At 47.5% G+C, this 12126-nt stretch overlaps 1 non-coding gene and 1 pseudogene across 1 annotated transcript; both read left to right on the top strand.

The window, feature by feature from the left end:
- Nucleotides 1-4736: 4736 nt before the first annotated feature.
- On the top strand, nucleotides 4737-4900 carry LOC139035383 (U1 spliceosomal RNA). Its single transcript, XR_011488045.1, has one exon. It is a non-coding gene; the product is annotated as a U1 spliceosomal RNA (small nuclear RNA).
- Nucleotides 4901-10158: 5258 nt separating this feature from the next.
- Nucleotides 10159-12025, top strand: LOC110122263 (OTU domain-containing protein 6A-like; annotated as a pseudogene).
- The last annotated feature ends 101 nt before the right edge of the window (nucleotides 12026-12126 follow it).

The raw sequence follows: 12126 nt of genomic DNA, 5'->3' as shown, positions 1-12126 counted from the left end.
GCAGCCTTACATAAACAAAGCCAGGAGGGTACAATGTGGTCCTTCCCTTGGCACTTGCCTTAATAAAGAAGGTGGCACAAAGATTTTAAGTTGTCTGGGATCTTGTGAAGCAGATGTCCTCCATCCATGTCCAGAGTTCCTGACTTTTGGTCACATATCCCCGGGGTTGGCCTTAAGGCCTGTGCTGCCTTGGTTGACTGTGGAGGTGCAGCCGTCTTACTCTGTCCCCTCCAAACAAGAATCTAACCAGAAAGAAATGTATTTGTGCTTCTTGGGCTGGCTGGTGGAAAATATTCCCTCATCTTCCTCTCAGACTGCTCAGCCCTCTCCTTTGCTGGCCTGTTTGTGTGGGAGTGGGAGGGTGGGTATGGTAGTGGGAGTGATCCAAGAGGCGCAGGAAGAGGGAGGAGGAGTGGGAACAAAAAACACTGGTGAATGCTAGTGAGGACAGGGAGGAGAAAGGGAAACAGAGGCAGAAGGAGGAGGAGGATGAGCAGAGCTTGAATGCCAAGGTGCTCTAGTCTCTGGTCCCAGAATGGCAGCTGCCCTCTCTTGAACTTCCCTTGAATTTATCCTGGACACACACAATGGGCACACACACACACACACACACCCCAGTTCCTCTCACATCCTCCAATGTCCTTTATTCACAGAAGAGCAGCCTCTCAGTGCCCGCCCCCTCCCATGCCCAGATTCTGGGAGTTCTTTCATTGTTCCCTGAGCCTCCCCAGAATTAGTCAGAGATTCTTCACCAGCACCCAAGCCCTTGTCTATGGTTGTGGAGAATCCAAAGCATAGCAATCATCCAGGAGAAGAGGAAATGCAGGCCACATGGGGTATTGGGTCACCCTGAAGAATGACCAGCGGTCCCAGGGCATTCTGGGTGGTTATTTTTGAAGATGTCAAACTCATTCAACAGAAATCCTGAGATCCTTGCTGCAGGCCACTGCTGCATGTAGCACATGATGCTGAGCTGTGTGCTGTGTTTAGGTGCTCAGTTGTGTCTAACTATGCTATGAAATCTTAAACCAGGTGGTGACTCCTCATTCAAAAGTCATGGATTAGCCTTTAAAAGCCAAAGCAGGTGGTGAGTGCTAATTACTGGAAATCAACAAGACTGGGGCAGATCCCAAAAAGGGCCAGGTAGGAGAAGCTGCTTAGGTCAATGACTAAGTGACCTCCTGTATTCGTCAACTTGGGCTTCCAGAAAAAAAATGCTATGGACTGGGTGGCTTAACCAGAAATCTGTTTTCTCACAGTTTTGAGAAGTCCAAGATCATAGTTGGAACTTCCCAGCACTTCAGTTTCTGGTGCAAGCTCTCTTCCTGGCTTGCAGATAGTCCTTGCCTGACTGGGTCCTCACAAGGTCTTGTTGCTTGAGCTGGGGTAGGGCAGGAGCCCCAGCTCTCTGGTATGTCTTCAGTTAAGGACACGTACCTCCTTTTCCTACTTGGAACCAGTCTGTTGCTCGAGGTCCAGTTCTAACTGTTGCTTCCTGACCTGCATACAGGTTTCTCAAGAGGCAGGTCAGGTGGTCTGGTATTCCCATCTCTCAGAATTTTCCACACTTTATTATATCCACACAGTCAAAGGCTTTGGCATAGTCAATAAAGCAGAAATAGATGTTTTTCTAGACCTCTCTTCCTTTTTCAATGATGCAGCAGATGTTGGCAATTTGCTCTCTGGTTCCTCTGCCTTTTCTAAAACCATGACTGCAGCCATGAAATTAAAAGACACTTACTCCTTAGAAGGAAAGTTATGACCAACCTAGACAGTATATTGAAAAGCAGAGACATTGCTTTGCCAACAAAGATCCGTCTAGTCAAGGCTATGGTTTTTCCAGTAGTCATGTATGGATGTGAGAGTTGGAATATAAAGAAAGCTGAGCACTAAAGAATTGATGATTTTGAACTGTGGTGTTGGAGGAGACTCTTGAGAGTCCCTGGGACTGCAAGGAGATCCAACCAGTCCATCCTAAAGGAAATCAGTCCTGAGTGTTCATTGGAAGGACTGATGCTGAGGCTGAAGCTCCAATACTTTGGCCACCTGATGCAAAGAGCTGACTCATTTGAAAAGACCTTGATGCTGGGAAAGACTGAGGACAGGCATAGAAGGGGACGACAGAGGATGAGATGGTTGGATGGCATCACTGAGTCCATGGACAAGAGTTTGGGTAGACTCTGGGAGTTGTTGATGGACAGGGAGGCCTGGCATGCTGCAGTCCATGGGGTCACAAAGAGTCGGACAGGACTGAGCGACTGAACTGAAACTGAAACACCCTATCAGATCAGCGCCCCAAGGCTTTGATCTCATTTAAATTTAATTACATCCTTCAAAGTTCCTTCCCCAAATACAGCTTCACTGGGGATTAGTGTCCAAGATATGAATTTGTAGGGGGTGGGGGGACGGAAACACACATACTCAGCTCCTAACACCCTCCCCAGCCTCCTCCCCCGATGAAGCCATTTGCAGCTCTCAGCTCTGATTCCTGGGAACTGCCCAGGCACTGTGTCCTTAGATTCGTCCCCCCACAGGCATTTTCCTTCTCTCTCTCTGACTCGGGTGCCTCAGTATGGGGCCCAGCTGTTGATTGGCTGACCCTCGGAAGCAGTGGACTGACTTGCTTCACCTGGATCACTTTCAGAATGGAGCAGCCACCACTGACTGATATGCTTGCAGAAATGTGTTCACTGGGAAGACTGGCTGTGGTGGTAGACTAATGCTTCCCCAAAGATGCCCACATCTGGGTCCCTGGAATTTGTGATGATGTCACTTGATATGGCAAAAGAGAATTTGCTGGTGTGATTAAATTAAGGATCTTGAGATGGGGGCCCCATGGAATCACAAAGGTTCATACAGACAGAAGAAGGAGAATTGGTGTCAGAATAATGTGTTGTGAGAATAACTTGATCAGCTGTAATTATCTTTGAAGATGACAGGGGCCTATGAGAGTAGAGTGTGGGCATCTTCTAGAGGCTGGACAAGGCAAAGAAAGAGATTCTCTCTTAGCATCTCCAGGAAGAATCACCACAACCCAACTGTCACTTTGATTTTTGCCCAGGGAGATGCATCTTGGACTTCTGATCTCTAGAGTCATAAAATAATAAATGTGTGTTGTTTTAAGTCACTAAGTGTGTAGTAACATGTTACAGCAGCAATGGGAAACTCCTACAGTGGACAGTGGTAGATAAAGAATATTTAAAGTCAGCGTGCAGGATGAGTAGTGTCAGCTGTTCAAAGAAAGGCCAGTTCTTCCTGGAAGTTAACTGGATGCTGAGTTCAAGATTCTCCCTCCAGGCTAGTCACCTTCCCCCTTAAGCCAAATGCACTTCAAGGATCAAGTTATCCACTCCTTGTTCTCTGGTCTGAAAGCAAGCTGGTTGCCTTCTCCAGCTTTCCCACTCCCTGCCCTCAGGTCTAACCCAGTCTTACTCAGTAAAAGAAAACAAACAAATCTCATTCTTTAAACAAACACATCATCTTTCTATCCCTTATTTTGGTCAGCAGCTTCTTTTTCAGAATCTTCAACTTTTGTATTCTGTATGGTGAGAAAAGGAAAAACATGGTACCTGGGAGACCATGAGGATGAAGTAAGAAGGTGCACAGAAAATACACCAAGTAGAACTTTGAGATATAACTCTTGTCAACTACAAACTGGCACTTGCCATCTACCTTTACAAGGATTAAATGCTGTAGCTGCTGATTTTCAACACCCGCTGAAAGGAGTTCATGGTGGAGAGCAGAAATAAGCTCACTCTGTGCTCTGGGATAAACTAGCAGAACAAATCTTTAGATATTTATTTTTAGGATTTATTTTTTATTTCAGAAGCCGAATATCTCCTAGTACCTAGAAAAGCACTAAAATCCTTCACGGTGACTTGTGATCCTCATGACTAGCAGTAACCTTGTGCAAAAAATCTGCACTTGAATGCATGTACTCTCTGTTCACCAAGATCACACATACACTGACTTTCGCCCCTCCCTTTGTGGAGCAAGTTCTCAGAGCTATCTGAAATGCTGCCTCCTGAGCTCCCCACTTTGCCCCAAATAATACTTGAACTCATAATCCTCACGCTGTGCATTTTTTTAAGTTAGCACCCTAAATCTATATGTCTACACACAGAACACATACTTAAGGTTTATTTTGTTCCTACAAATATATATTTACAGTCATTGTTTTACAACTTATTATTTCTTAAAACAAAATTGAATCAGCATAACAGAGGACCACAGAATTACTCTTCTCAGCGTGTAACCCAGAACAAAGGTTAAGAATGCAAGGAGGCTGGCTAAATTCCCCTACATCTAAACTAAATAATAAAGGGTCTGTTTCCACTGATTCCTGGGCTCCCTAAACTGTGGGGAATCACGAAGTCACTTCTCCTTCAGCAGCCGGCCTGCTCATTGGTCGTCTCGGCAGGGGTGGGAGGGGAGATGAGGGGCTTGAGACAGGGCGTGGGTTGGAGAGGAACCGCCTTATAGGTCCTGAATGGGGCTGGGCTTATGTAAACTTTGCAGCGGAAGTGGGACAGTTCCCGGCCTGCCACTTTGCCGGCTGTGGAAGTTTTTCGGAGATACTGCTTGGATTTTATTAGAATAGTTGTTAGGAGTGCCTGTGAGGCGCGGGAAACGATGGGGTGCGGACGATAGTGGAAGAGATGGAGGCAATAGCAAAGTGAGCCTGTGCGAACAGTGATCGTGTCTAAGGCCGTGCGGACGGCGGGCAGAATCATTTCATACTTACCTGGCAGGGGAGATACTGTGATCACGAAGGTAGTTCTCCCAGAGCGAGGCTCACCCATTGCACTGCGGGTGTGTTGACCTCTGCGATTTCCTCAAATGTGGGAAACTCGACTGCATAATTTGTGGTAGTGGGGGACTGCGTGCGCGCTTTCCCCTGGCAACTATGGTTTCAAAAATAGAACTATTTTCTACGGTAGTGTGGGGTTTCCCCAGTGACTCACAGTATTCCCAATGTAAGAAGCCCTTGGAGAGGTTTTTTTGGAGAAGAAAACAGCAGCCCACTCCAGTACTCTTGCTTGGTTAAACCCCATGGATGGAAGGAAGCCCATAGTAGGTTACAGGGCGTGAGTTTACAAAAAGTAAACATTACTAAACAAGTTCTCCTCAATAAGGAATACACTGCTTCCTCAAGCTATTAACTATTAAGCATAGAGGTTATGTGTTGTTTTTTATATACATGTTACAGCAGCTAGTTCAGTTCAGTCCTGTCGACTCTGTAGACCCCATGGACTGCATGACTGCAGCACACCAGGTCTCTGTCCATCGCCATCTCCTGGCGTTTACTCGAACTGAAGTCCGTTGGTTTGGTGATGCCATCCAACCATCTCAACTTCTGTCGTTCTCTTCTCCTCCCACCTTCAATCTTTCCCAGCATCAGGGTCATTTTAAATGACTCTAGAGGGTACATCAAAGGTTCTATCTTGTCAGCCTGCTATTTATATGCAGAGTACATCATATAAAGTACAAAACTGGGTATGCAGATGACACCATCCTTATAAAGCAGAAAAAGAGAGTGAAGAAAGTTGGCTTAAAACTCAACATGCAAACGACAAAAATCATGGTATCTGGTCCCATCACTCCGTGACAAATAGATGGAGGAAACAAGGGAAACAGTGACAGACTTTCTTTCTTTGGGCGCCAAAGTCACTGCAGATGGTGACTACAACCATGAAATTAAACGACGCTTGCTCCTTGGAAGAAAAGCTACTACAAACTTAGCATATTAGAAAGCAGAGACATAGATTTGCCAACAAACGTCCGTCTAGTCAAAGCTATATAGTTTTTCCAGTGATCATGTATGGATGTGAGTTGAATCATGAAGAAAATTTGCTCAACGCTATGAGACTCTGTGATCCCATGGACTGTAGCCTACCAGGGGACTTGGGGATCAAACCCAGGTCTCCTGCATTGCAGGCAGACGCTTTACCCTCTGAGTCACCAGGGAAGCCCGAAGAAGGCTGAGCGCCACAGAATTGACGCTTTTGAACTGTGGTGTTGAAGACTCTTGAGAGTCCCTTGGACTGCAAGATCCAACCAGCCCATCCTAAAGGAAATCAGTCCTGAATATTCATTGGAAGGACTGATGCTGAAGCTGAATTTCCAATACTTTGGCCACCTAATACGAAGAGCCAACTCACTAGAAAAGACCCTGATGCTGGGAAAGATTGAAGGCAAGAGGAGAAGAGGACGAGATGGTTGGATGGCATTACCAATTCAGTGGACATAGTTTGAGTAAGGTCTGGGAGATGGTGAAGGGCGGGGAAGCCTGGTGTTCTGCAGTCCATGGGGGCGAAAAGAGTCGGACACGACAGAGTGGCTGAACAAGAAAAAAACCCATACTTTCCACCGCTCAATGCTTACAGAATTTGGCACGTTTGAACAGTCCCGTTACTGCTGTAAACCGTTCTTTGTGCCTAACTTATTTGGGCTCGCAGTTCCTCTACCAGCATGGTGCAACGGCTTGGAAAGGCGGAACCTTGGCTTCTGGTCGAGTTCCGACCAGAACAAACGCCGTGTCCACCCCAAGAAGCCGGCGGTGGCCCGCGATTCTACCCTTGGACCTGGGGTACCAGGCATGGGACAGCCCACGAAGTCTCAAGGGCTCTTCTGAGTACGTTCAGAGTTCCCAGGGCAGCGGGAAGAGGACAACAGTAAAGAGGGAGGGCACTTTTTCTTTTCCTGGCGGGAATTTTACCTCAGGGCAGTAAACTCTAGAAATGCCGGCAGAGCAGGTGCATTTGGGGGAGACCTAAACGCCCCTCCCCGTCGCTCACCCCGAACGGGTTTCCTCTCATTCCACTACGTCCAAAGCCGGCCTGACCATCGCCGGCCGGCGAGTCAGGCGCCCCCTGGCGTGGCGGAGGAAGCGGCTCGCGGCGGGGTGAGGAGGGCGCGGGGAGGGCGCGGGGAGGCTGGGAGGGCCTGGGACCGCGCGGCTGCGAGCCACACGGCTCAGATGGAGAGCGAGACGGCCGAGTTTCCACGGAGTGGTGTCAGCACTGTGGACTCTGAATCCAGCGATCAGAGTAGAGTCTCGGTGGGACGTTTCCTTTTAGGCCGCACGCAGGGTCTTACTGGCGCAGCCCGAACTCAGTCTCCTCCTGAAAGCGAACTGCGCCTCAGATGCGCGCTGAGTGGACCTACTCTCCCGCCCCAGGGCCCAGCTCGTCCCGCTCTCGGAACCAGAACGCCTGGGTCCCGCGAAGGAGGCCCTGGGCCCCCCTGCTCTGCCGCCTCCCCCTCAGCACTCGACGTCCGAAACCTGCTGCTCTGAGAGACGCAGGTCCGTGGACCATGGGGAGGTGGGGACGAGCCCGTGGCGTCCCCGCTGGACCCTGCGGCTCTGCCGGTCGGTGGTCATCGGAGCCCCGGCCCCGCCGCCAAAGGGCGCAGCGACCGAGGCACTGCCTCCCCCTGTCGGGTCACCCTGGGTCTCGCGATAAAAGGCAGAAAAGGTGCACCCACTGAGTCCTGCCCCGCGAGGAGGCTTCGGACCGCACGTCTCGCCCCTGTGAATAATGGTCCGGGGGCTGTGATGGCATTGACCGGCCAGGGTGAAAGCTTTCCGGGCGGGGTTCCAGACCTGAATGGTGCCCTTTTCAGGTGCCCTAGATTCGCAGTTTTGATTGTTCCTATTTCAGTTTATTTCAGAACTTCTCGCTCCTAAGTATCCTTTGGACGCGAAAAACCGCTGTTAGGCTAAGACTTAAACGTTGACTCCAGGAAACCTTCTCCTTTCATTCCAAACTCAGCCAGAAAGAGGAGTCACGGTGGTGTATTCCAGCGTCTGAGATCAGGGGTCGCTCACCCACGCCTTTGAGACACTTGGGGCCAGAATAGTGAGTATAGTCTATTTAGTTAGATTTGAGTTGGAAACAGCATTCACTTTTTTATCATTATAAAATTGATTTTTTAAATGTCATTTCTAGACATTGGAAACACAATGTAACTTTTGTGGAGCAACCATATAGATGAGAACTATAAAACAGAGTAATTTGTATGTACCCTGGGACAGTGACAAAATTTTTAAAAATCTGCATTCCTTAATTGTGTTATTATTGGCCTTGTTGGTATTTATTCTTATTCCAAATGATGTGGGGAAAAGCAAAGGAGATTGTATGAAATCTTGTATTTCTATTACTCCCAGTGTCCTTAAAAACAAAAATACTGGTATACAGAAAAGAGGCAGATGATAGATAAGCCTTCAATAAAGCCTGAAGTTCTGAATTTGAATATATACATTCATACAAAGATGAGTGTGTATTCCCTAGCTCTGTCCACTGGAAATGCCTAGAAATAAACCAAAATCCAGGAAGCATCTTAAGGTTACAATTTGATTTGGGAATAACATTTTGCACAAAAGGAAACCAGAGATTCTTATAAAAATGACTGAGTCCAGGCCAGGGGCAGAAAATATTCAGCATCAAAGAGAAGCATCTTGTCATAATGTTATCAAGAAAGGTCTCGAATACTATTAGGAACTTTTCAAAAGAATTGAGGAGCCAGCTTAAAGTCACTTTCGCTGCCAAAAGAGAGATAATTTGAGTATTGGCAAGAGCTATATTGCAATGAACTGAAATACTTCACTGGTTTGAAATTTTGAATTCATATTAGCACACAGGGGAAAAAAAAATAAATGAATTGGTGAGCACAGAGGGTACATTGGGCATTGCTCATTAAGCTGCAGTTTTCTTTACAGAGAGTTCAGTTCAGTTCAGCCGCTCAGTCGTGTCCAACTCTTTGCGACCCCATGAATCGCAGCACACCAGGCCTCCCTGTCCATCACCAACTCCTGGAGTCTACCCAAACCCATGTCCATTGAGTCAGTGATGCCATCCAGCCATTTGTCGTCCCCTTCTCCTCCTGCCCCAAGTCCATCCCAGCATTAGGGTCTTTTCCAATGAGTCAACTCTTCGCATGAGATGGCCAAAGTACTGGAGTTTCAGCTTCAGCATCAGTCCTTCCAATGAACACCCAGGCCTGACCTCCTTTAGGATGAACTGGTTGGATCTCCTTGCAGTCCAAGGGACTCTCAAGAGTCTTCTCCAACACCACAGTTGAAAAGCATCAATTCTTTGGCACTCAGCTTTCTTCACCATCCAACTCTCACATTCATACACGCCCACTGGAAAAACCCTAGCCTACCACTGAGTAGCTAAACAGTATTTAGTATTTAGGAGAACTTTCTTTTTCTGCAAGCATCCAATTAAATACTACGTGATGATGGAATACCACCATTTAGTGCCACCTAATCAGCAAATGGATCGAGAGGTCTTGAACTAAAAGGACTGGTAATACTATTTGAAGAAACACACAGGACTTGATGTGCCTCCTCATCAGAGAGCACACACCACTTCTGAAGTAGTCTTGCCAGGACCACAAGTGTGAATCTCATCGTCTCTGTATCTAAGGTCCGAAATAGGGACCACTAGACGTATAGCTGTTGAATAGTTACAAAGTGGTAGGACTGAGGACCTGGATTTTCATTTATAATTCATGTGACTGTAACCTTAAAAGTTTGAGATATGTACAATATTTTTCTATTAAACACAACTTTAAAGAATTGCTAGAATTATATTTTCCTTTGTGTGTGTGCCCAGTCTCTCAGTTTTATCCAACTCTTTTGGGTCCATGGATCATATCCTGCCGGGCTTCTCTGTCCATGGGATTTCCCAGGCTAGAATACTGGAGTGGGTTGCCGTTTCCTATTCCAGAGGATCTTCTTGACCCAGGGATCGAATCCACATTTCTTGTGTCTCCTGCATTGGCAGGCGAGTTCTTGGGAAGCCCCATATTTTCTTTAAGGTAAATATAGCATTATCAGCTATGTAGAAGATTATATTTGCATTATTATGCTCTTTATTTTTAGTTATCAACGTGGTTACTAGAAAATTTTAAACTACATGTGTGGCTTGCATTTTTGTTACATTACGGCACTGCTCTATATTCTACCACCAAAAAGGAAGTATGAAGGACAGAAACACTTATTAAAGTACACCCTAGTATACAGTTTAGACTGTGGGGATGCTACAGAAAAAACCAACTCAGTTTCTCCAACAAATGAATGATTTAAAGGGAAAAAAAAGGACAGCAATAGACCAAGAGAGATAGAAAACTAGTGTAAGAGAGAGCAAGGAAAGAAGGAAGGAAAGAAGAAATTGAAGGTAAGCTTACATGTAAGAGACTTCAATGCGTTATCTTAGTGATTACAGTTTGTGGATTCTATTTGGATCCAAAAAAGAATACTAAGTTAGAAACAATAATGGAGGAGGGGCAGGGGGGCTGCCCTGGTTAAGAATTCGCCTAGCAAAGCAGAGGACACAGGTTTGATCCCTGGTCCAGGAAGATCCCACATGCTGTGGGGCAACTAAGCCCACAGGCCGCAACGACTGAGCGCATGGGCGGCAACTACTGAAGCCCAAGAAACCAGCAAACCACAGGAGAGTAGCTCCCACTCTCCACAACTGGAGAAGACCTGCGCCAAGCTACAGCGATCCAGGGCAGCCACAAATAAATAAATTAATAATAAAAAAACCTATGTGATCAAATAAGCTGAAAAAAATGCTGCATTTTAAAAAATGGAAAATTTGAGAACGCAGTGGCCAGGGGAGGTTGAAGAGCTCTAGCTAGGTTAGCGGTTGGACTGTTGATGTAAACGGTAGGAGTACTTAAGCTGCCACCAAACTTCTCGCCTGCCATTAAAGATCATGGAAGATTCACGGAGCGAACAACAGCGGATGTTACGACGCCACCAGCGCGAGAAGAAAGAGCTACAGGACCGCATTCAGCTCATGAGGAGTTCGGTCCCCAAGAGCGACAAGAAGAAAAGAAAGCAGTTGCATCTCGACGTGGCCCGCCTTGAGGCCGAGATGGAGCAGAAGCACCAGCAGGAACTGGAGAAGTTTCTTGATTCTGTCACTGAAGATCTAGCCAAGATGGATCTTGAGAACCAGTCTCCACACCTCCTCAGGGCACGGAGAAAGCAAGAAAGAAGGGTTGCCCTCCTGAGGGCACGCCAGGGGAGGACTGCGGAGGTTAACATGGAGTGTCTGCCCAGCTTCCGCCAAAGCGAAGAAGAGAAGCTCGGCGCCATCCTGGAGGCCAAGCATCTGGAGATGAAGGATATGCCGACTGATAGCCACTGCATGTATCGTGCCATCCAAGACCAGCTTGGTGTTCTCCGTAACTGTGGAGAGCCTGCGGAGCCGCACTGCCGAACATGCGGAAGCACATCAATGATTTCTTGCCTTTCTTCAGCGACCCCGAAACCGGTGATGCCTACAGCCGCAACCGCTTCTTTCGCTGCTGTGACAACATCGTGTGCAGTGCATCGTGGGGAGGCCAACTGGAGCTGAGGGCCCTGTCACACATCCTGCAGACCCGCATCGAAGTGATGCAGGCCGACCCGCCAGCCATCGTCATTGGAGAGGAGTATACCAGGAAGCCGCTGATCCTGGTCTACGCGCACTACACCTGCAACTTCGGGGAGCACTGCAACTCCGCGAAGCCGCAGGAGGCCGGCGCCACCGGGGGCGCAGCCCCTCGTCTCTTCTAGACTGGCCTTCGTCATCGCTGTGGCGGTTGCCACCGGAGCCGAAGCCGCCGCTACCGCGTCTCCTCAGTAGACTCTCTTTTCTTTTTTCCTTCGGTTTTCTTGTTTTTTTTTCTTCATTTTACTCAGAGCTCACCCCGCTTCTCTCTGCCCTCCACCCGCTACCTACCCACCTCGCTCTTCTATCCCCTACCATCTTCCCTGAGTTGCTTCTTAAGAGATCTGTATAGTCCTCCCTGAGGGGAGTGAGTTTGTCAAGTTTTCGCCACTTCTTGCCCTGAAGGGTCTCTCTCCCCACCCCCGTGAGAACCGGTCTTGTTACAAATAACTTTGAGGTTCAAAAAATGGCAACTTGGTTTGATGCATTCTTTACCTGGGGGGGCGGGGGTGGGGCGAAAATCAGTTTAGCTCAGAATCTTCCCATTGTCCTGTGAATGTATTAATTACTTAAAGGAGCTGATGTGATCAAAATGATTTGTTTTGAGAATGACTTTTGCTTAGTTCTTTGGGAAAAAAATGTACTGTGCACTGTTATAGATGGTTGCTTTTCC

The sequence above is a fragment of the Odocoileus virginianus genome, chromosome 5 (assembly GCF_023699985.2).
Source record: "Odocoileus virginianus isolate 20LAN1187 ecotype Illinois chromosome 5, Ovbor_1.2, whole genome shotgun sequence".
In the NCBI taxonomy this organism is placed as follows: domain Eukaryota; kingdom Metazoa; phylum Chordata; class Mammalia; order Artiodactyla; family Cervidae; genus Odocoileus; species Odocoileus virginianus.
This window is presented reverse-complemented; position numbering and strand designations above follow the sequence as displayed.